This window comes from Typopeltis vanoorti, chromosome 5, assembly GCF_054136105.1.
Source record: "Typopeltis vanoorti isolate ZY-2024b chromosome 5, IOZ_Tvanoo_1.0, whole genome shotgun sequence".
NCBI classification, from domain to species: Eukaryota; Metazoa; Arthropoda; class Arachnida; order Uropygi; family Thelyphonidae; genus Typopeltis; species Typopeltis vanoorti.
Genome location: NC_143553.1, coordinates 150,573,281 through 150,599,229, shown reverse-complemented (window position 1 = coordinate 150,599,229; position 25,949 = coordinate 150,573,281).

Here is a 25,949-nt window from a genome sequence, read left to right as displayed (position 1 = left end):
TAGGAGAAAATAATAAATACATGTTATTTAGGAAATCCCAAAGAAATTTTAAAAAAATATTAATTCAAAAATATCAGTTGTATTCTCAGTAGAACATCAAGGGGGAGGGTATATTTTACTGTCAGAAGCCACCAACATCTCGCATGCGTGTCTGATTTGTGTGTGATCGGTTGCCAGGAGAAATTCTTTCCAAATAGAATAATATTGAACACACACACACACACACACACACACACACACACACACACCAACTTCAATAACATAATACCTAACTATACAATAATAAAACTATACTAAACGAATCATTTCGTTGTATTGATTACTAGGTCTGAAACCGATATATGTTTGGCTAAATTACGATAAGACATTTATACTGGTTTAAAGATACAGCAGCATTATAAAAAGAAGGCTAAGTATACTCTGTACATGTAATACATAGCTTTTCTTAAAGAGTCATACACTTCGGTTTTGCTTTATTCAACTTTTTAAAAAAAAAAATATTTAATCCCAAGATCAAAATAAACTGCATGGTTCATTACTTTTAAATATTGTCTGATGCTAAATATCCTCCTCTCGTAGACAGTAAATTAACCTAACCTTGCCCGAATTTCAACCATTAGCCGTTGGCGACAAGATAATGAAAATGTTTCTATTATTATTCGTGAGGGATCAACCTGTCTTTTGTGGAAGTATGGTTAATAATATCTCTGCGAAGTAGCCTCACATTTGAGTGAGAATATCGATGTTAATCATTTTAGTTTTGAGTATAAATAGTAAGATTAAAATACTAACTATTTTGTTATATTTATACTCGACGCTTTTTTAATTTACCATATTTTAATAGTTTTTTAAATTACCCAAAGAGATATCAGGCGAATGAATCTTTTATCCCAAATTCTGGAAGCTCTACGTGAAGTCACCCTTCTCATGTACTACAGCATGTTCCTGAAACGTTCAAAGGTCTTATAGATCCATGCCCCGTCGCATAGCTGAGCCTTCGAACTAATTAGGACAATGGGTCGTAGTATGTTGACTAGACGCTGTATGATCTACATAGTTGCCGATCATGTGGGTGGGAGAGGGAGTCCTTTGTTTCCTGATGCATAACTTTTAGTAATCCGGTACCTCTGGGAAATAATCCCTACGTATGGGGTGGCCCATAAGTCATGAGGAGATTTAAAATGTGAATAAGTTGATTGATTATTAAAAAAATCCAGGTTCTGTATTTCATTATCACAAAAATAATTAAAATAATTAATAAATAAAAAAGTTATTAAATGTCTAAACCTCTTCGTGACTTATGGACCACCCTGTATAAAACCCACGAACTCCAGTAGGCCCTATAACGATCTCCCACATCCTAGATGGAATTTGATAGGTCAATTAATCGGGTTGTCCTCTTCTTTTAGGGAGGTTTTAGGTGAACCAGCCAAAATGTTTGAAGAGTATTTCGAAGTAATCAATCGAACGAGTACTGCTCACAGAAATTCTTGCTCCAATCCTTCCGCTAACAAGATGTAGTACCGAACAAAGAAAATCTACAAAATATGTTCTATGACTCCCAGTGAAATAGCGTGATGTTTTTTAGTCTGTGAAAGTATTATTTCCTTATTGGATGTGAAACTATCCCAAAACGTTTTCAGAGGATGCGAAATTCTTACTTGTGAGAATACAACTCGGAACGTTTTAAAATATTTGGATGATTTTGGACTATTTCTCTCAATTTGTACAATAACGTCTAATTTATCAAAATTTTTCAACTAGTTTAAAAAACTGCGATGTAAAAGCAGGATTAAAATGTTTAGGGTTTCATAATATAAAGAAATCGTATATAAACGTAAAACATCATCTGCTAAATTTGGATGAGATCGTCAGTAAATGAGGCGAAAAGGATACATAGACTAAAGAGCCAATATGTCCTCCTCAAGGCATCGTTGAAACCACAAGCATCATGTGTACTGTATCAGCGCACAAGATCGGAATTTCATAAAAATTAATCAAACGGTTTAAGATATGAAAAAAGACGGGGAAATGGACAAACATAGCATTTTTTTTTATGTGGCTCCTACTCACGTAAGTTTTTTTAAACATACAGTATACTCATATCGCATATCGTTAATAATTTTAATACGTTTTTTAATTTAGAACTTTTAAAAATTTCCAAGAACTTTTTTATAGCTTGTAAAGAGAATTGGAAGAGAGAGAGAGAGAGAGAGAGAGAGAGTACATCATGCAAAATTATATTAACAGGATTAGTGTATTGCAAAGACAGGAGGACGAGCAATGGGATGGGATGTTTGCTGGAAAGCAAAAGAATCGATAGTGGGTTGTTTTCATTTGCAGGTCTCTCACAAAGAGCAATCGAAGTCATTGCAAGACTGCTTAATTAATTTCTCCAAGTTTGGTGAACAATTGGGAAGACTTCATGTGGCAGCGATATACTTTAGTGAGTTGATATCAGTGGTGATTTAAAATAACACGGAATCATATGTTAACTTTGTTTAATGTACATGCGATATTTTTTTGCAGTTCCCTTCTAGAAAGACTTGAAGTTTCTCAGTTACTATGCATTTTCAGTCTTTTAAAAGGTACGTTTATTGCTTTTTTTTTATCATACAAGACGAATTCATTGAATGGTTGCATTTATATGAATCTCGTATTCCTGTCATATTGAAATAAACGGTAAGATCTGACTGGACATTTATTCATTATATGAATTATAGATAGGAAATATATTATTTAATATTTCTAAATAAAACAAATAGAAAATAAAAAATACTTAATATATTTGGAAATATATTAGAAAATTGACCATAAAATCCATAATAAAGTTATCTATAATAATACACCATTTTTCTGTTAATATACAAACGATACAGTATTTCGAAGGCAGTTCCACTGCCTTCGAATATGATCAATCGACCGTGAGATGCGGTCGATTGGTTCATTAATGCCCTTGGGGGTGATGGATAGCAACGCAAAGCTGTACCAATGAAGTTTAACTGAGATTCGGCTGTTGCTGTTACCCACTTGGGCGATGAGTTTTTGAGTTCGCTCTCTTAAGGTTTTTGCCTTAAGGGAGCACTTTGAGTCTCCGGGGAAGGTGTTCTCCGGCACGGCCCGCTGAGGGGCTATGTCGGTGAATTATTTTCCTCGGAATTCGAGCGGTTCTGCTCGGTAATCGAGTTTCACTGAGTAGAACCAACGCTGAGATTTGGACGGTCTTTCGCCCACGAATGAGTGGCCTAGAGATCGTCCATATTTTTGAGATCGAACCTTTACTTACATAGTCGATTGGTTCATTAATGCCCTTGGGGGTGATGGATAGCAACGCAAAGCTGTACCAATGAAGTTTAACTGAGGTTCGGCTGTTGCTGTAACCCCCTTGGGCGATGAGTTTTTGAGTTCGCTCTCTTAAGGTTTTTGCCTTAAGGGAGCAATTTGAGTCTCCGGGGAAGGTGTTCTCTGGCACGGCCCGCTGAGGGGCTTTGTCGGTGAATTATTTTCCTCGGAATTTGAGCGGTTCTGCTCGGTAATCGAGTTTCACTGAGTAGAACCAACGCTGAGATTTGGACGGTCTTTCGCCCACGAATGAGTGGCCTAGAGATCGTTCATATTTTTGAGATTGAACCTTTACTTACATAGTCGATTGGTTCATTAATGCCCTTGGGGGTGATGGATAGCAACGCAAAGCTGTACCAATGAAGTTTAACTGAGGTTCGGCTGTTGCTGTTACCCACTTGGGCGATGAGTTTTTGAGTTCGCTCTCTTAAGGTTTTTGCCTTAAGGGAGCAATTTGAGTCTCCGGGGAAGGTGTTCTCCGGCACGGCCCGCTCAGGGGCTTTGTCGGTGAATTATTTTCCTCGAAATTTGAGCCGTTCTGCTCGGTAATCGAGTTTCACTGAGTAGAACCAACGCTGAGATTTGGACGGTCTTTCGCCCACGAATGAGTGGCCTAGAGATCGTTCATATTTTTGAGATTGAACCTTTACTTACATAGTCGATTGGTTCATTAATGCCCTTGGGGGTGATGGATAGCAACGCAAAGCTGTACCAATGAAGTTTAACTGAGGTTCGGCTGTTGCTGTTACCCACTTGGGCGATGAGTTTTTGAGTTCGCTCTCTTAAGGTTTTTGCCTTAAGGGAGCAATTTGAGTCTCCGGGGATGGTGTTCTCCGGCACGGCCCGCTGAGGGGCTTTGTCGGTGAATTATTTTCCTCGGAATTTGAGCGGTTCTGCTCGGTAATCGAGTTTCACTGAGTAGAACCAACGCTGAGATTTGGACGGTCTTTCGCCCACGAATGAGTGGCCTAGAGATCGTCCGATATTTTTGAGATTGAACCTTTACTTACATAGTCGATTGATTCATTTAATCCAATACCCTTGGAGGGTAATCGATTGCAATGCTGTAGCCAGTGAAGTTTTAACTGAGGCGCGGCTATTGCTGTTACCCTCCTGCCATGATCAGAGCTTTAATTTAATAGCTCAATAACACCTTATCCCTACACTGTCCTCTACAGATAACGGGGAAGATGAAAAGCATTCTTGCTTCGCCCCTTTAAGCCAGTCCTTATAAAGATAATGTATGATGTGCCCTTAACATTAATATTTTCCATTTCATTTGAATGATTATAACTGATCCTTTCAGAAGTCTGGAGTAAAATAAACTGAAGTAGCTTAAAAAACTTTTTTTGATATATATTTTGACTTACTGGGGTAGGACTGAAGTAGCTTGAAAAAAAAAATCGATTAATTAATTTATTTATATTTTTGATATTTTGACTTACTGGGGTAGGACTGAAGTAGCTTGAAAAAAAAATCAATTCATTTATTTATTTATATAGCACCGGTCATATCATATGTTGTATTTATATCTTATAGAGCAGGAATTCCACATAATGCTGTACTAGACAGAATTATGTGCCAAGAAAGGTTATGGTTACAAGCTCGTATTTTTTATTTTTTTTTCAACTATGAAGTTCTTTGTGTTACTGCAAACGTACAACTTGGATTCCATAAAAACTGTGTTTAAATGCTAAATGTTTTCAAGGATATTGTACCCCACACACACATTAACCTTTTAATGTACGGGAAAATCGATATGTAAATACCGACAAGATGTTCCCTGTCGAAAATAGGCGTTGCATATATGCATATATTAAAGTTCTGTACATGATTAAGCTCTTATTAAAATATCTACAAAAGAAGGTCGAGTTTTTTCCAACCCAGAAACGAGAATAATCTTTATTCATTTGCTGTTAAGTCTTGAGATTCGCTTAGAATCTACGGGTAACATTGCAAAACTGTGCATGCTACTCACAGAGCCAAAGCAAGGTTGTCTTTTTTTTTTTTTTTTAGTGGTACATAATTAACTGACAAGTTAATGCGATTCAGTCTACTTATAATCCTAGAGTACTTATGGAAGATGCTTAACTTTTTTTGGGGAGGAAGGTATGTATTAAGTATCCTAACAAGAGTCGCCGTCTTACTGGTTTCGATTATAACAAATGATGAATATAATTTGACTTTAAACTCGCCTTCCTATTTTTAGGTGATTTTAGCAACGGAGCTTCTCATATTATAAGACATTTTAAAAAATTCCCAATTTCCCTGAATTAAATGGCTCGATAGCATTGGCCTAATTTTAGGATATGAGATCTTCATGAAGATCTCGTATCCTATCTCAAACTATGAAGATGTTTGAGAGATCTGTTGTATGTTTATGAGGGAAACCAATGAGCTCAGCAGGAGTTAGGAAACTAACTCCATTAAGAAAAGGAATGTACCAAGTACTTCTCGTTATAGGCTTCCGTTTTTTTATCCTTATCCTTTTTCTCGTAGGTACTCGTAGATAAAGATTTTTATCTACGAGTCCTTTTTTTAATTTGATTTTGATCCTGAAATTAATCTGACATATTTTCCTTTGTACTAATATGTCAATATCTACTTTTTCGTTTCGTGTTGCGATATGAAGAATTGCATTTAATCTAGAATCTCTTATCCGTGAACGGAATTTTGACTTATTAAGTTTCATAATTGAAAATAATTGCTCACCTACATAGGCGTCCAAAGAATGACAACACTTTTCCACGATTAATTTTATATTTGGGATATTTACTGCCGAGGTATTTATAAAAATTTGGTATGCCAGCTTCGTTATATTTATTTTCTTAGTTCAATATTGCACTGGTGTTCAATTACTTCCATTTATAATTCTTCGTCAATCTTTTCAATATTAATTAAAAAGGTGAACTGAATAATAATAATAATTCATTTACAAACTGATTGAAATCAGAAAATATTTTCTCAAATTCAATTTTTAATTCTTCAATTTGAGGAATGTACTTTTCAGCATCATTATTTATTCGAGAAATCGATTTAAGTGTAGGAAAGTGGGTTAAATTATTCTTTGCCAACTGGGTTCGCCAAAAGAGAGAGTTTAGCCAGAAATGACTTAATTGAATCATACATATGACATATTATGTTCAAGTCCTTGCAGAGCAGTATTCAAAGTGTTTAAGTGGCTTGTTTTGTCAACCAAAAAGGCCAAGTCTTTGCACCAATCTTCATCGGTGAGCTGAGGAATCAATTTTCCTTGAGATGAAGTAAACATTTCAATGTCTTTTAAGAGGTCAAAACTTCTTTTTAAAACGACGCCACGACTAAGCTACATAACCTCCGTATAGTATAGCAAACTGCTGTATTGTGAACCCAATTCATCCAACAAAGCGAATTGTCGATGATTCAAGGTGTGAGAGTGTATCCAGTTTACTGTTTTAATTACTACACTCATGACGTGTTCCATCTTTAGTTTTTTAGCACAAAGTGACTCCTGATGTATTGTGCAATGAAACGATTTAAGTTTTTCCTTGCACAACATTTCCTTTTTCATTTAAAGTTTTGTAACAAGTTCGACGTTAACACCAACCATAGCAGGAACCCCGTCTGTCATCACACTTACTAATTTTGACCAGTCCGCGTGAGCATTTTCAAGACTTTTCTCAGTACACAAAAATTTCCTGTCGTTGTTCCTGACATAGGCACTATATCCAATAGTTCTTCGGTCACATTCATATCGCCATCAACGCCACGAATAAATATTGCTAACTGGGAAGTATTAATAATGTCTGTACATTCGTCGATTGCAATGGAAAACGGTACAAAACTCTTTATTTTTTCACGCAATACATCTTGGAAGTTCTCTGCTATATCTTTCGACACACTCCGCAACTGTATTTCCTCATAGGCTTAATAATTTGAAATGCTTGCTTTTTTTCAGGACATATGATTTCGACTGCACTTAAAATACAATTTTTAATTAATTCTCTATCAGTAAAAGGTTTTGAAGTCCGAGAAATGTTTTCACTTATGGCGTAACTATAATTAATAGCAGCATTTAAGTGTATGAAATACTTGTTGTGATAGCATTCAAAAATATCCTCTGTTGAAACTTCAGTTCATTTTTTAAATCTTTAAGTTTGTCATCACGCATCTTTTCTGTATATTTATCACAGTTCTTATGGTTTGTTTCATAATGGCATTTTAGGTTATGTTCTTTCACCACGGCGACACTTTGTCTACATATCAAACATGGAATATTTTTTACTTCCACAAAAAATATGCCTTCTCCCATTTTTCTTGAAAAGTTCTGCCTTCTTGATATATTTTTCTTTTTTTAACTTTAAATTCAGACCTTGTTATCGGCAAAAAAAAATATAAGTTATTGGGGTAACTTTTTATTAACGTACTATCATCCTGTAACTGACATCGTATCGCGTGGCTTAAAATGGCTGCGTGACAAGCAACTTCCATTCAGAATTGTAGTAATAAGTTTCACTTTTGTTTAAAGCTGTGATAAAACATTTAGAAGTTTGAATTTTTTTTTTCTGTTTTAATCCCCGCAGGATGTCAGAAAGATTGATTTTTAGAAAAGAAATCATTAAGGTCGTGGTCCGGATACGAAGCCTTCGCGGGCCGTATCCGGCCCGTGAGCCTCCGGTTTGCGATCCCTGTTCTAGAGTCTCATCTTTTTGATCGCATAATATGCATTTGCTATTATTATTGATGTTCATAATTTTTGCTTCCATTGCATTGGTTTGTAATGCCTATTCTTAAGCTGCTAGAATAAATATTTCTGTTTCTTTTTTTTATTATTATCATTTTATTATTTCTTATTTTTCTTCTTCTTCTTCTTCTTCTTATTATTATTATTATTATTATTACTATATTTCGTCGCCATAGGTTTCTATGTGCTCAATTTTATAGTACATAATAAGTATGTACAAATAATATTAGTTAGGATTAGGAATCTTTAATCTTATCTAAAAATGGCTGTTTACCGATTTAAAAAAAAAAAAAAAAAGCTGGGAATAAAGGAAGTGCCATATACTCAATCTGAGGAAGGAAAAATGCGTTTTACCATTGATTTTTATTTATTATATTACTTTAATGGTCGCACATTCACCCGCCCAGTCACAACTATTAATACCAACATATTCAAATGGCTAATTACTTGTAGGTATCTATACACGAACCGATTTATTCTGCCCAACATGCATACAAACCAGTTACTTTTTTGTTTCTTATAGCTACCTAAATTCATTGCTAACTAGTTCTACAATCCTCTTCTATACCTTAGATTCTCTTAAGATTTCCATTGAAAAACCAAACTTGTGACACAAAATCCAGTCTACGCTTGTAATATTAGATTACTTCTAGGCGCTCTCTGGTAAATTTTCTGTTCCCAAGAATTATATATCGACTGACTTCTGGATGTAGTAGTAATTACAAGGTTTATCGCTGTTTGTCATCGGTTAAAAATTATTTATTTCAAAGTATTCTTTCTTTATTAATTTTATGCCATTTTATGTGACTGCAGTGCAATATATTTTACAATAATTATTTTTCTTCTTCTTCTCTCTTCCATCATCTATGTGGATGAGGCCGAATGAACCTTTTCTACTTCTGTCTGTCACCGGAGAGTTCGAACAATTCTGTCCAGTTTGGTGTCGTTTGTTGTGATTAGGTTTTCAGGTTTTCGTTTATTTTGTCTATCCATCTAATTCTGGACCGCTTCTGTTCCCTTTCTGTTCACATGGCCAAACCATTGCAGTCTCCTTTCTTGAATTTTGTCTATTATTGTTAGTTCTTGTTTTAGTCAATGTCTTCGTTTCTTAGTCTACCCAGAAGAGTTACTCCAAGTCATCTTCTTAGCCAATCCATTTCAGTAGTTAATAATTTTTTCTCTTGATCTTTTTTCAGATTCCAGCATCCATTTCTGTAGAGAAGTATTGGAAGGACCTTGTCTCATAGATTCTTACTTTTGCTACGTGTCTGATGTCTCTTGACTTTCCATATTTTATTTAGTCGTCCAAAAGCGGGATGCTTGGCTAATTCGTCTGTTTATATCTTTTGTGATTTCACCGTTGTACTCAATTACTCCTCCGAGGGAGGTGAAGTTTTCTACCTACTCTAGATTCTTACTAATAATTTCAGTTTTTAGATTGATGTTTATTTTTCCTATTTGCATAATTTCTGTTTTCTATATATTTAGGTTTAATCCCAATTGTATACATTCTTCCTTTATTTTATCAAAAATTCTTTGCAGATCTTCTTCTTCCGTGCTTGCAAGTAATACAATGTCGTCTGCAAATTTTAAGTTTGTTATATTTTTTCCATATATTTTGATTCCGGAGTCGTCTTTGTTTAAGGTCTTACTGGTTGCTTCTTCCAGTGTAAGATTGAACAGGTCCGGTGACAGATTACATATGTCTTACTTAACCAGTTGGTTAAGGTGCCCTCCACTCGTGCTGCTCTTTCAGATTTCTCGTATAGATTCTTTATTATTCTTATAGTTTTGTTGGGAATTCCAAATTCTTTCATAGTTTTCCATAATTCTCTTCTACGAATTGAATCAAATGCCTGACGAAATGAAAACAATTTAAATCTTCGATACTAAAACGTCAATATTCCGAAATTCCAAAGCCCGCATCTCTATTTGTGTTCTACTGAGTATATCATGCGCATGCGCGACACTTAACAATAGAACGTTTTATCTCTTCTCTCAAATCATTTGTACGATTCGTGTGTATCTTTTTGCGTCGAACTGCAAACCACTTAAGCAGTTTATTTTCCGGAAACATTAGCTTAACTTTTATGGAGCTTTCTACACGTTTTTCAAGAACAATAACGTGTTTCGAAGTTGACGACTCTCTTCAAAACACGTCTCTTTGTATTTTGTTTTTTTTTTATGAGCTCAACCTCCTGACGGAATGTTCCACGTCACCATAGAATATAATACTGCCTCCCTTTTGCTCTTCGGTGTTGGTAACACGATATAGCTTGTTATTTCGCATGAGACAAGACAAAAAAAAACAGAATACTTTTTTGACTAACTGGAAACAACTGGAAAAACACAAAATTCTAACTAATACTGGATATAGATACACAAAAAGGCTTTCGAAATTCGGTAGATGTGAAAAATACATCGAGAGCACATTTATCTTTAGTGTTTATTTTATGGCATAACATCTTGTGGGTTCAATGCTTTAATCTCTAGTGCATACTTGCTACTCATAAGAGGCATGAAACTACACTTGTTTCAAAGGGGTAAAAAGAAAAAAAAATAGGTGTTTCCGAAAAAAATAATCAAGCAGATGTGATAAGCGTATCAGGTCGTTTAGGGAAAATCATAATTCACCTAAAGATCCATAGAAAGTAAAAGAACTGTGGCAAATATTATATTAAAATATAGGATGATCAAAATTAAAGTATCCCTGTTTGATGCCTTGTGAAGCGCCACCCACTGATCCAAATACTGCGATACTTTGCCGGAATACATTGTGCGTCATGCGGATGCGATGTCCGAAAAAAAGTGCTCCAAATTTCACAGCCATGCAGCGCTGCAGGATGTACTGAATATAGATGAAGTGATTTTTATGTGTAAGAAAGAAAAAAGCGACACAAGCATAAATAACACACACGTTTTATTCACTTTTATTTTGCATTCATGGGCTGTACTGTCCAATTTTTGAGAAATCCACAGACTAACAAATCACAGGGAGTCAGATTAGGTGAACGAGGTGCCTATCCATTGGGTTATTGTACGGCTGATCACTCTGGCTTCCGTGAAATGTTCTCGAAGAAGATCGTTGAACCTGTTCGGATCAACCGATGTGTGGAGGAGTCCATCCCGCATGAAAATGACTGGATCTATGTTGTAGCTGTGCACAACAAAATTATTTATCATATCGCGATACCTCTCGGCAGTAACTGAGCAGGTCACAGGAGCCGACTGGCCAACGTCCTCAAAGATGAATGGTCAAATGATAAACGAAGGCGTAAACCCACACCAGACAGTAACTTTGGATCAATGCAAAGGAATCTGTTGGATTGCATACGAGTTTTGAGTAGTCCATCGTGGTTATTCACAGCTCCATTGAAGTGGAAGTGAGCTTCATCTTCCCACAAAATCATCCCCGGCCACGCAGCGAACAACTCCACTCCAGCAAGGAATGTTAAAGCGAATGTCACTCGATTTTCAAGGTCCTGCGAGAGCAATTCCTTGGGTTATCTTGAATGGGTAGACAGTTGTGTAAGGCGCATTCATATGTGTTTTGATACAGCACGTGCACTGCAGTAACCAACGCTACTATTCATGGCCTGCTCCACAACGGCAGTAGCAACTTCATTCCCTTGTTGTAAACTGTTTGGTTTGCAACCTCAGCCAGGTCTAATTCCTAATAGTCCCATTTCTTCAAAACGACTAATCATTCGTAGATAAGCATATGGAGATAGTGGACATCGTCGACATTTGTTCAGGCGACGAAATTTGAGGAGCGCAGCAAACAACATTGTAGTTGTTTAGATAGTACAGCTTCACGAGCAAAGCACGTTGGGACAACTTTATCACTGTGGATGGTATTAACAACCAGAATGAAGGGAAGAATCCTATAGCGAAATCTATTTGAACCTCCTGACACCTATTGAATTGCGTGATAGGCAAATTTCATGCATTTAGTGTTAACAACTCCCCTGGTGGCGAGTTTTGGAACTACTTTTTTGTTTTCTTATATATCACCTCCTCATTCTTGCAAAGTATCACAGCATTTGGAGGCATCCACAAAGCCTTAAAACGGGGATAATTTAATTTTGATCATTCTGTACTTCGCGTACAAGTTTCATAAATTGCAGTCTTAGATAGAATACCACCTTTCTTCATTTGAGAAACTTTCCTACTAAACTAAATTTCTTTTTGGACATTAACAATAATAATAATAATAATAATAATAGACGCCGAGGAACGCTGTTGATAGGCGAAAATCCCTTTTCTGTTCTTCCGTCGGTACCATTTATTAAAATCACCTTGACTTTGAAAGTGGAAAACTTTGTTGGTATTTTCCTCCACGGAGCGTGTGTTAATAACAGCAGTAGAAAAAGGGGTTTGTTTCGATTATTTTCTTCACATTTTGTACTGAACCATCACCAACACAGCTAGACAATTAGAAGCAGGAAAATTTGAAAATGCAGATCTATTTTGACTAGTTATGCCTGCTGCACAGAAACATATATTTCAGTTTTCTTCTACTAATATATTTGCATGGTTTTCTTAGCAGTCTGTAAAATTAGGTGATTTAAAGAAACGAAAAATTAAAATCTTCCATTATGAGTAAAAGAAAAAAAAATCACATCGCTTGCAGGATGTAAATATTGATGAACGTATGATGAGTTCTCTTATCTGAAATACGTTATTATTATTTTTATGGCTAGATTGGTGAAGCAAGAATGCTTTTCATATTCCCCGTTATCTGTAGAAGAAAATATATGCATAAAGTAATATAAGTTATAAGCTCTGATCCTGGCAGGAGGGTAACATCAATAGCCGAGCCTCAGTTAAAACTTCATTGGCTACAGCATTTCCATCCATTATCCTCGCTGGGTACCCATTTTAGTCGCCTGCTTGGATTTTCATTGGTGATACGTAAGTAAAGCCAATCTCTAAAAATTAAGACGATCCCTAGAGCACTCAATAGTGGCCGAAAGACCGTCCATCTCAGCTTTGGCTCCACTCAGTGATGGCCTTCCACCCACACACCACCACCACTGAGCAGAACCGCTCAAATTCCGAAGAAAAGCATTCGCTGACAAAGCCCTCATCGGGCTGTGTAGGAAAACACCTTCCCCGGAGACTCAAATTGCTTCCTTAAGGCAAAAACCTTAAGAGAGCGATGTGTAAGTAAAGCCAACTCTAAAAATTCGGACGATCCCTAGGCCACTCAATCGTGGGCGAAAGACCGTCCATCTCAGCGGTGGCTCCACTCAGCGATGGCCTTCCACCCACACACCACCACCGAGCAGAACCGCTCATATTCCGAAGAAAATCATTCACCGACAAAGCCCCTCAGCGGGCCGTACCGGAGAACACCTTCCCCGGAGACTCAAATTGCTCCCTTAAGGCAAAAACCTTAAGAGAGCGAACTCAAACTCTCGAATCTGAGCGTCCATTTAGTCGCCTCTTACGACATGCTTGGATTTGCATTGCTGCTATTCTTATCCCGGCGACCACACGGGGTATACGGTATTATATCTCCTTAATTTTAATTAGAGTTTTCATTTTTAAGTTTTCTTTTTTTTTGGTGTTAGAAATTGATATTAAAATTTTTTTAATTTCTTTATTATTTCCAGTCTATATTAAAATGGAAATTTGTTATAATTTTTAAAAATGTATTTTATAAATATAATTTTATATTTTCTAAAAAATAATTTTTAGTTTACTAATTATATGAAGAGCCAAAGGCTTCAATTCGGCGACATAACTTGTTTAAGTTAAGGGATATTACATCCCATATTGTTTCTTAGCCGAATAAGAAACTCAAAGAGTTTCATGCCGAATATAGTAGAAACTATATAAAGTTCGGCGATTCCAAGCGTAAGCAAATACCTAGATACTGCAGCAACTGACCCTTTAGGTAATGCAAGCTGAGGCAACTCATGTCAAAGGTGGAGCAAGCTATAAAGCTATACAGCTCCTAGGAGCTGAAGTTCACATTATGGGTAAATATCAAGAATAGTGATCGGATCTTGCTCCACCTTTTACATGAGTTGCCTCAGCTTGCACTACCTAAAGGGTCAGTTGCTGCAGTATCCAGGTATTTGCTTACGCTTGGAATCGTCGAACTTTATATAATTTCTATATTCAGCATGAAACTCTTTGAGTTTCTTATTCGTCTAAGAAACAATATGGGATGTAATATCCCTTAACTTAAACAATTTTTAGTTTATACTTCACATAACAAAAACCGAGGCTCACCGCAAGACACCACAGCCCACGTGGTATGGTACGCGCATGCGCTTTCCTCAGTTTCGCTTTGTTTACCATTGAAACTGACGTGCTGTGTATTTGTATTCACACACTTTTAATAATTTTTAGTGTTTGCGTGCTGTGATAGAGTATACTCATGACCAGTTTCCGGACTTTTGACGGGTTTTCCGTCATGTGTACACTCTATCAAAGGGGGAAAAAGTGGAAATAGATAGTTAACGATAAATTAAAATAGATCTCTCTCTCCCACGCGCGTGCACACACACACACACACACACACACACACACACACACACACACACACACACACACACACACACACACACACACACACACACACACACAAATGCAAATTCGATTTCTCATGCTATTTATACTGTATCACATTACGTTCAATAATAATTACATATTGAAATCTAATTTGCCTGTGTGTGCCTTCTCGGAATAAAATTTACAGAAATAACTTTAAAAGATGTTAATATGCTACTGCATACACGTATTGTAAACAGTGTGATTAATGGGAAGGTCGGGATCCGTAAGATGTGAGGGAAAACAAATAAACTAGTAATTTACATGGTATACTGTGCCGACACAATTATAAGATATTAGTAGAGGTGTGACAGAGTATATGTGTTGCGCAGTGGGCGGCGGCAGCCAGGAGACAGATCTGGAGCTGGAAGGAAATGTCATCAGGAAGGTGAGAGACTTTAGATACTTAAGTTCAACAGTGGAAGAAGATGGAGGAGCTGAGAAGGAAGTGGGATGCAGGATACAAGCGGGTTGGAGGAACTGGAGGGAGATGGCTGGAGTGTTATGCGATAAGAGGGTGCCGATCAATCTGAAAGGCAAAATTTATAGGACAGTAATGAGGCCAGCTATGACGTATGCTATAGAAACTGTGGCCCTGAGGAAAAATAACATCATCAGGATGGAAGTAGCAGAGATGAGAATGCTTAGGTGGATGTGCGGTGTGACCAGAAAGGATCGCCTGAGAAATGACTATGTCAGGGGAACAGTGAAAGTTACGAACTTAGGAGCGAAAATACAGGAGGCAAGGTTGAGATGGTTTGGTCATGTGATGAGGAGGGAGGACGAATATGTGGGGAGAAGGGTCATGCAGATGGATGTGGAAGGAAGGCGGAAGCGTGGGCGGCCAAAGAAGAGATGGAGGGAGCTGGTAGAAGAGGACTTGAAGATGAAGAACTTGGATGTGGTGACAGCCCAAGACAGGAAGGTGTGGAGGAGACTCATTACAAACAGTGACCCTACTTAAGTGGGAGAAGCTGCAGAAGAAGAAGAAGAAGAAGTAGAGGTGTTACCGGCAAAGTGTGAAAAACAGGCATTCTATACAATGCCTAAGCGTTTTTTGGCAAAATATGAAATGTCTGTTTTTTTTTTTTTTTTTTTTAATGTTTTACATGCTTTCCTTAGGCATTATATAGAATGACAAATACTATTTCGGATATATTTTCATTTTGAAGTTTTTAATTTTGCCGCAATGGGAAGGTTACGTGTTAGGATAGGATAGGATAGGTTAGGTTAGGTTAGGTGTTGGCGGTTGTTATGAGTGTGACAGACGATGGTTTCTACCGACTTGGAACTGCTGAAGGAATTTTAAACCAATTCTATGCCAGATCACAATTCACTTTATGTCTCAAGGACTTACTGAGAGTTGGAAACGTTCTGCAATGGCATTTTGAATTGCACTTAAATGCCTTTTTCATACAAAAGCACTTCAAATTTCGGCACTTGGTCTTGCAAGTACACCTCACGAACCCTTGGCCGCTACCCGTGGAAGCGGCTAACCGAAGAGCTATTTCGTGGTCAGGAACGTCTCCAACTCTCAGAAAGTCCTTGAGACCTAAAGTGAACTGTGATCTGGCATAGGGTTGGTTTAAAATCCCTTTAGCGGTTCCAAGTCGGTAAAAATCATCGTCTGTCACACTCTTAACAACCGCCAGCACCTAACCTTCCCATGGCGGCAAAATTTAAAAATTCAAAATGAAAATATATCCGAAATAGTATTTGTCATTCTATATAATGCCTAGGTATTCTATACAAAGGCTAGAGAAAGAATGTAAAATATTAAAAAAAATAGACATTTCATACTTTGTCAAAAAACGGCGAGACATTCCTTAGGATGCTTAAGCATTCTATACAATGCCTGCTTTTCACACTTTGCCGGTAACAGAGATATTACTAAGCTAACAACAAGCCATTTCACCCAGATCTGTGAGAGGGAAATGACGTGTGACGCCGAAAAGAAAAAAAAAAAAAAAAAAAAAAACATTCTAATGATTTTTACAATTGTTTAGACTTAAATAAAAAAATTAAATTAAATCATAAACGAAAATTTTGAAATTCACTATAGTTTAATATAGTTTAAAATTAGCACTATGATTAAATATAACATTATTATATTAATTTATAAAAGGTTTCACTACTGAATTCTAAATTATTAATAGTAAGATTTCAAGATAATTTATATTAATTAATTTCTTAAATTTATATAAGAAATCCATATAATTATATTTTTAAATAATATATTTACGGTCTCAGACATAACCGGAAGATGATTTTTCTTCTCATAAAAGTCGCTAAGTGGTCTGAGATTACATCATTTTTCACTGGTTTACAAGCTGTGAAGGGCAATCCAAAGTAGGGGGGGGGGTGAGTTTGGAACATTGGACATTGGTTAATATTTTTGTTTATTTCCAAGCACAACCTCTGCATGTGTATGATTATGTTTTCGAAATCTTTTCACGACGACAAGATGTGTGATTTGATATACTATTGTTTCTTTCTTCAACCTAATTGTAAGAGTCATTCTTGTCAACTTTATTCAACCAGAATTTAACTCCTTCTTGGCTACAAGAAGTATAATTATCGATCAAATTTTACTTTTTTTGCTAGTATATAAAATAATAAAATAATAATTTTATTAAAATAATAAAATATAAAAGGATATGAAAACATAAACATAACAGAAATCATTTTATTTAAATTTTTTAAATTATTATTTTAACATTTTAGAAGTCAGTTAGTAACACCTTTTATAAATTACCATATCAATGCTATATTTAAGCATTTTTTTAAAATGTGTTACAACAGTTCATATTGAGTTACAACAATTCATACAGTAACTTTTTCTTTTTAAATTGAGTTCTCCTTTTAATTTGCGTACGCAAACCGCTTGGAAATAAGTCAACGGACACCTTAGCGTGATTAACAAACAGCCATGGCACCTTAGTAAGATGGTGCCATGCCTTCTACACCTTAATAAGATGTAGGAGCTCCTTTCGCTGCGATGACTGCAGCAATCCTACGGGGTATACTTTCCACAAGCGTACGATAACGATCAATGGGAATTTTGGACCACTTTTTTTTTCAATTTTTTACACTTGTAAAACAAAGATCTCGTCTAGCAAACACGCGTTTCAGTTGTTATTAGACCATGTAAACACGATTAATTCTATTTTATCATTACGTAATTAATAAAAATTGGATCCCTTCCTATTTTTCTTTACTTATTTGAATAAGTTTCTTTATTCATATTAAATGGATATTGAATCCAACATTATTTCAAAACCGAATAGAGAAACTACAAGAGCTTCGTGCCGAATATAGAAAACTATAAAAGTTTCTGCGGATCCAAGCGTAAGCAAACCTTTCATGATAGGGGCAACTCCTAGTAAAGGCGAAGTAAGCTCCGATCACTATCCTTAGTATATCTCATAATGTAAAACATATCTTCGGTAGGTGATGTGTTTTTCATCATAATAATTGATATTATACATTATGGGGAGTCACTACCCAGACCGGTTTCGACTTTTTTTGAATGTTCAAGTACAGGTCAAACTCCAAAAACTCAGTGTTGTTCCCCTCAGTGACAGACTCACCCCCCACCACCGAGCAGAACCGCTCATGTGCTAATATCTCATCCGCGGGGTAACAGCAACAGACGTGTCTCAGTTAACTTCACCGGCTACAGCATTGCCATTCATTCCCCCCCCCAGGACCTGGGTGACAGCAACAACTGAGCCTCAGTTGAAACTTCATGGGCCACAGCATTGCAATTCATTACCCAAGCTTCCAACCGGTTTCGACCTTTGTTGAGGTCTTGTCAGTGGGAGCCAGATCCAGATGTAAATACTCAGGTTGAAGTGATGCAGAACTTATACTGTACCATACGAGTTGCTAAAATTGGTGTCACATCACAAAAGGCGCCAAGAATTACTGAAAAAAGAGAGCCAAAAGGCTTCACTTCGGCGATGCAAAATTATTCAAATTATGTGGATATTGAATCCAACATTATTTCAAAGCCGAATAGAGAAACTACAAGAGTTTCAATCTGAGTATTTATTTACCTTTGGGTCTGGCTCTCACTGAGGAGACCTCAAAACAGATCGAATCCGGTCTGGGTAGTGACCGGTTTCGATCACTATATACCCCCCACCCATAATGTATAACATCATACATGTCTACTAGGAGATGTGTTTTACATTATGGGAATACTAAGGATAGTGATCAGAGCTTAACCCACCTTTACTACGAGTTGCCCCTCTCATGAAAGGTATGCATACGCTTGGATCCGCCGAATCATTTATAGTTTCTATATTCGGCACGAAACTCTTGTAGTTTCTCTATTCAGCTTTGAAATAATGTTGGATTCAATATCCACTTAATTTGAATAATTTTGCATCGCCGTAGTGAAGCCTTTTGGCTCTCTTTTTCAGTAGAAGTTTCTTTATTTTTATGTTATAAAAGATTCTGTGTTTTTATTCCTGTTTGTTGTTTATCTGATTATTATTATTACTTATTTCAGTGTTTGTATGCTTATTGAATTTAGTTGAGTATCTGCCTCTTTTATAAAAGAATAAATAAATAAATAAAAATTTATACCGAATAAGTTAAATGTTTATACCTTGCAGTTTGTCTCTGTTTATACCTTGCAATAAATGTTCGATTTCGGTTGGTGTATTGTATATCTTGTAGGTAAACTTTGGGTCTTTCTCTCCCACACGAAGCAACACCCTAAGAGATGCGCTTTTTAGATGCTCTACGCTTGCGATAGCAGCTTTGGATACTAGGTGATACTTCAGTAAATATTTTGTAGTCACGACTGAGGAGGAAGGCACTCCCTTCCCCTTACTTAGCAAAAATAATACTTCGCTACATTCGTTTTTTTTTCTCTTTTTTTCCTTTCTTTCTTTTTTTTCCTTTTTTTTTTTTGACAGTTTCCTTACTTTCACTCAGAATGCGATGGTCAAATATTCTGATTAAAATGTATACCCGCTTTTACACACATTTCTTCTTCTCATTTCGAATAAGCCTGTATTTTGCGACATCAACAATGTTGATTTATTCCTCCCAATATTCAATTTCTCTGCCAGCACATAGTATTTAGAATTCGATTGAATGCTTTTTTTTCCCTTTGTATATTCGATAAACAAAAGAACAAGGAAACTACTTCAAGTTCTACCACGTCCCTTTACTAAAGGGATAATTCAAAACGAGCCCTTTAGCTGAGGAGATCTAGGTTCGAAATCCGTCTATGACGCAAGGAATCTTTGCCAAGGATTTTCAATTAAAGATGAATTAGCCTGTCTTATAAGACTTGGAGGTTTTTTCTTACCAGAAATGCGAGCCTTTCGTTAAAACATTAATCATGTTATTTGAAAATCTTGGTTTTCTTCTTCTTCTTTTCAAGAATTAGGCATTTGCCTGTTTCGGTTTCACTGGTCTTTCCATCTTAGAACTGGACTTCCTCTCTCCATCTCCCTCTCTTTCCCTTTGGTCTATATTCACCTCCTTTGGTAGTCAATATCTTTCCATCCTAAACGGATGTTCTTTCCAATTCTCTCTATATTCCTTGATCTTTTCAGTTATATTATAAATATCTACTTCTTTTCTGATTTCTTCGTTTGTGCATCCTTTATTTGCTCTGAAAAATATCATCTCTGCAGCTTGTATTTTACTTTCATCTTTATTTTCAACGTCCATGAAGCCACATAGTAGAGTGGGAGTAGCCATTACTTTGTAAAATTTTAGTTGAGTTTCTCGTCTTGTTGTTTATTCAGTGTCCTTTTAATTATTTTCCCACCGATTTTCTGAAATTTCTTAATTTTTCACCTATATCTTTATCTTTTAGATATGCCACGCAGCCTAAATAATTAAACCCTGTCATTTGTTCTATTATTTTATTTTCTCTGACTATTTTCGATCTAACTTGATCTCGTCCTTTAAATGCCATGACTTTTGTTTTCTTTAGTGAACTTTTTAAATTGTATTGTTGGCTTATTTTGTTTAATTATATATATATATTTATATATATATATATATATATATATATATATATATATATATATATATATATATATATATATATATATATATATATATATATATATATATATATATATATATATATATATATATATATATATATATATATATATATATATATTATTTAGCGTATGATGATACAATGGCCGTGAGGATCTTTTTAAAGGGAAGTACGGCACCATCTCAATCCCTCCAAATTTTATCCGAGCTCGGGACCTGCATAGCTGACGAATCAGGCTGGGTCTTAAGTATTCCTGAATGTAATCCATGTGTATTCAGGAGCTGGTTTGTCTGCTCTGGGGCACGAAAAACCCGAGTTTCTGGGTCCCTCGCACCGCAGAACAGTACCCCACAATACCGATATCATTCTCTCCTTCGCACTCTCCACGGTATCAGTATCACAGTGGAAACCAGTAAACCATACCTGCGCACAATAGTCCAAGTGAGGTCCCATCAAGGCCTCCCAAAGAGGCAAGATGACTTCCTTATCTTTACACGTCAAAGTTTTTTTTAGCATTGAAGTTATCTTTTGAGTTGTATTTGCAATCTTTGCTACATGACTACTGAACTTCAACTTCCTGTCTACTAACACTCCAAGATCCCTAGCCTGATTAGTTTCTTCTAGCATAATCCCATCAATAAAATATGACGTTGGATATCTAATCACGCTAAAGTGTATGACTTTGCATTTACTGACATTGAACTGAAAACCATTTTCCCGTGCCCACAATTCCAGCCTATTCAAACATCATTCTACAAGTACTGCATATCACAGCATTCCTGATTACCCTACCTACCTTTGCATCATCGGCAAATAGCTATATGTTGTCAAATCTTTTCTAATATCATTAATGTACAGATTGAATAAAAGTGGACCAAGGACTAATCCTTGTGGTATACCACTGGTTACCTTAAATTTTACAGACTCACATCCCCTGTATACCACTTTTTGATATCTGTCCTCTTCGTCACCCACATTCTTCAATTTATGCAACAGTCTTTCATGCTGTATTCTGTCAAAAACCTTAGCAAAATCCGAAAGTGTCATGATGTCTCCATTCCCCTCGTCTAGTTTAATGGTACCATTATTATAGAATGTGAGCAAGTTGCTAAAACCTGACCTTCCTTTAGTAAATCCATGCTGTTCGTCTCTGTCAACCCATTTCTGAATGCGAGCCCTAACCAACCTTTCCAAAATCTTCACCACCACTCCTGAGATACTGATTAGTCAATAGTTGGATACTACATCAGTCTCATGTACTGCCCTTGTGCAATGGGATTACCATATATTCTTTCTGCGCCTGCGGAACCGTCTCTGTTCAGAGACTAAAATTATACCGCCTGATTAAAGGAATAGCCAGTTCAGCTGAACACTATTTTATTATCTGTGCTGATATCCCATCAACCCCTATTGCTGAATTTTTATTTTTTGTGCAACAGCTCTAATATCTCCAATCTAATCATCAAATACGCTAATGTAAATCTATTGTATAATGCTACAAATGGATCAACAATGAGTTATATAATCCTTAAACTGTGTTTGTATATATTTATTATGCCTAAGCTGAAATATACTGTCAACTCTGCAAACTGTGCGTGTGTGTGTATATATATATATATATATATATATTGAATACAGTTGGAGATAAGTTACATCCCTGTCTGACGCCGTGATTTATTTCAATCTCTTCTGTTAATTTATTACCTAACTGTAACTGTATTTTTGTACCTTTATATAAACTTTGTACAGCTTGTACCAAATAGAATGGGTATCCTTGTTTATTCATTATATTCCATAGTTTTTCTCTGTGTATTTTATCCAAAGCTTTCGCATAATCCGAAAAGGCCACACGAGTCTCTAAATTAAATTCTCGTTTTCAATAAATTGTTTTTATACATAAATATTGTCTATTCATGATCCTCCATGTCTGAAACCATTTTGTTCTTCTGAGAGTAGATTGCGTGCAATATTTCTAAGTCTTTTATTCAGGATTTTTTTTGGAAATTTTGTAACCTGATTTAATAAACTTCTTCCTCTGTAATTTCAATAATTATCTCTGTCTCCTTTCTTCAATATAGATATAACCTTAGCTCTTAACTAATGGAACATCACATTGCCTCCAACAGTTACTTATGAATTTTAAGAATCTGTGATGTAAATATTCTCCACCATATTTCCAAAGTTCTCTATTTATGCCATCTAATCCGATTCGTTTTCTATTTTTAAGATACCTTTATTGCTTCTTTTAGTTCTTCCAATTTTATAGGTTCTGTATCAGTACTAATTTCTTAATTATAGTTTTCTGTTATTAAATTTGATTCATTCATACCATAAAGACTTATACGAGGGTGGTCTGAAAAGTTCTCGGCCTCGACCATAGATGGCAACACTACCGGCAAGATTTTTTTTTAAGTTTGTACATTTGTCATAAGCATCCATGCGAAATTGCAAATCATTCTCTCAAGTAGTTTTGTTTTTATAGAGCTGTCTAAAGCAAAATTGTTGTCCGTATGTCTTGTAATGGATAAAATTGAGTATCGTGTGGTTCTAAAATTCTTCGTAAAAGAAGGTTTAACGCCAGAGGAAATTCATTCGAAGTTTACAAAAGTTTATGAGCACTCTTCTCCTACGTTTTCGACAATTAAGAAATGGGCTGCCGAGTTTAAACGTGGCTGTACCAGCCTTGAAGATGATCCACGTGAAGGACATCCAAAAAGTGCAACAACACCAGATATCATTGATAAAGTGCACGATATGCTATTGGATGACCGGAGAGTCAAAGTGCGTGAAATTGCTAAGATTATAGGCATTTCAAAGAAACGAGTAGGATATAGTTTGCATGAAGAATTGCAAATGAAAAAGCTTTGCGCAAGATGGGTGCCACGCTTGGTCACAGCAGATCCAAAACGCACTCGCATGAAAATCTCTGAACGGTGCTTGGAGCGTTTTAACAAGAATAAAACTGAATTTTTGCGTCCATTTATTACTATGGATGAGACTTGGATTCGCCATTACACACCAGAATCCAAACAACAGTCAAAACATGGACAGAAGCTGGTTGTTTAGCGCCAAAGAAGACAGTCAGTTCCATCAGCAAGAAATGTCATGGCATCGATGTTTTGGGATGCTTTATTTATTAATTATCTTGAAAAGGGTAAAACAATAACCAGGAAATATTATTCCGATCTTCTAACCAGACGAGGTGAAAAAATTCGTGAGAAAAGACGCGGTTTGCAGAAGAAAAAAATCATCTCTCATCAGGACAATGCACCTGCTCACAATGGTGTTTTGGCAATGAGAAAATTAAGGGATCTCCACTATGAATTGTTGGAACATCCACCCTATTCCCCAGATTTGGCTCCCTCTGACTTCTATTTCTTCCCAAAACTAAAATCTTCCTCGCTAGTCACCGTTTTTCTTCGAATCAAGAGGTGATTGCAGCTGTAGAGGAGTATTTTGCAGATCACACTGAGAACCACTACAGGGACGGGATAATGGCGCTGAAGCATCCCTGGAATAAATTTATTAGTCTTAAGGGAGATTATGTTGAAAAATAAAAATAATTTTGAAATAATAAATTCCATTTTTCTTTGTTAGGCCGAGAACTTTTCAGACCACTCTCGTATAATGTTCTATCCGTTATTTCTGTTTGTATTATGTTGATTAGTGGTGTATCTCTTTCTTAGTTGTTTAATTTCCTTAATATTTTGTAGACTATATCTCGTCTTCCATGTATGTTTTCTTCTATTTTATTAATAAATCTGTCCCAATTTTGGTGAGCTTTCTGTAATATGGTTTTAAATATTTCTTTTGTTTTTGCATGTCTCTTCTGTTTCCTTTGTATGTTTTTGAAGGAGTGATTTGTATGCAATTTGTTCTTCTTTTAATGCATTTTCTCTATCTGTGTTCCAGATGTTTAATGTTTTTCTTTTTAATATTTTATTTTTCTTCCCAAGGACTTCAGAAGCTGCTTTATGGATTATCTTAATTAAAGTTTTCCATTCTTCTTCTTCTTCTTCTTCTTCGTCTATATCTTCACTGATTTGGGCTTCTTTTAATTCATCTGTTAATCGTGAATGATACATCCTTCTAATTCTTTCTTCCTTTTATAGATATACTTTGTGTACTTGTTTTTTCTTATTTACTTCCTTTCTCCATTTTAGTAGTATTTCTATTTTAGAGAATACTAAATAATAATCTGAAAAAATTTCCCTTCCTCTGTAAATATGTACATCTCTCACACTCACTCAGCTAGTTTCTGATTAGCAATGATACAATGCATTATAGATCTTGTTCCTTTGCCATTCCAAGTATATTTATTTATATTATTTTTCTGAAAAACATATTGGTTATTGTACAATTATTGAAAGTATAGAAGTCTAATAGTTCTCGACCATTGTTATTGATGCAAATTTCTCCATATTTTCCTAAGACATTTGGGATTGAATTATTTCCAACTCTGCCATTAAGATCTCCTGCTATTAATATATTCTCATTTTTATTGCAGTTATTTAATTGTTTTTGTAGTTCCTCGTAAAATTGTTCGGAATACTCTTCCCTGCCTTCTTCAGGGGAAAATACTCCTCTGATATTGAAGTAACTTCTATTTGTTTTTAATTTAACTGTTATAATTCGATCGTGCACAAAATTGTACTTTAGCATTCTATTTTTCCATTTATTATCAAATAAAATGGCCACACCACTAGTAGGTATGATACGTTGGGCCACTCCACATATAAATCTTGATTTTATATATCTTTAATCTGTGTATTTTGTCTTATTTACATTTAATGATATTTTATTTCTATTTCTATCTTTTTAGATTTTTAATATTTAAGAGTATTTCATGCATTTAATAGTTTTAGCTTCATCATATTTCATACAATTTTATATATTTTATGCAATTTATATATTTTACTTGACGATCGATATTTGCAAAATCGTAATAAGTAAAACAGATTCAAGCAGTTTTGAAAGAAAACGCATTTATTTAACACGAAGTTTGCTTTGTCGTTGAAGGTGAACATTGACTCTTACCGTTGACACGGAAATCGAATGTTCTTTCTCCTTCTTTGAGTCTCCTGGGACGAATAAAGGTTGTTGTTCGTAATTAGAACTGTCTTGCAGAGAAAAATGATAGCATTCAGTGAATGTTCCTTGGTTTAAATAGAAGGAAAAAAAGGGGCAGATTTATTTTGTTTGCTCTTTCACAAAGATCGAAACAAAGAAGTTTTGGCGAACGTCACATGAAAATTTATAAGAAGTCTGAAAACAAATGTTCAG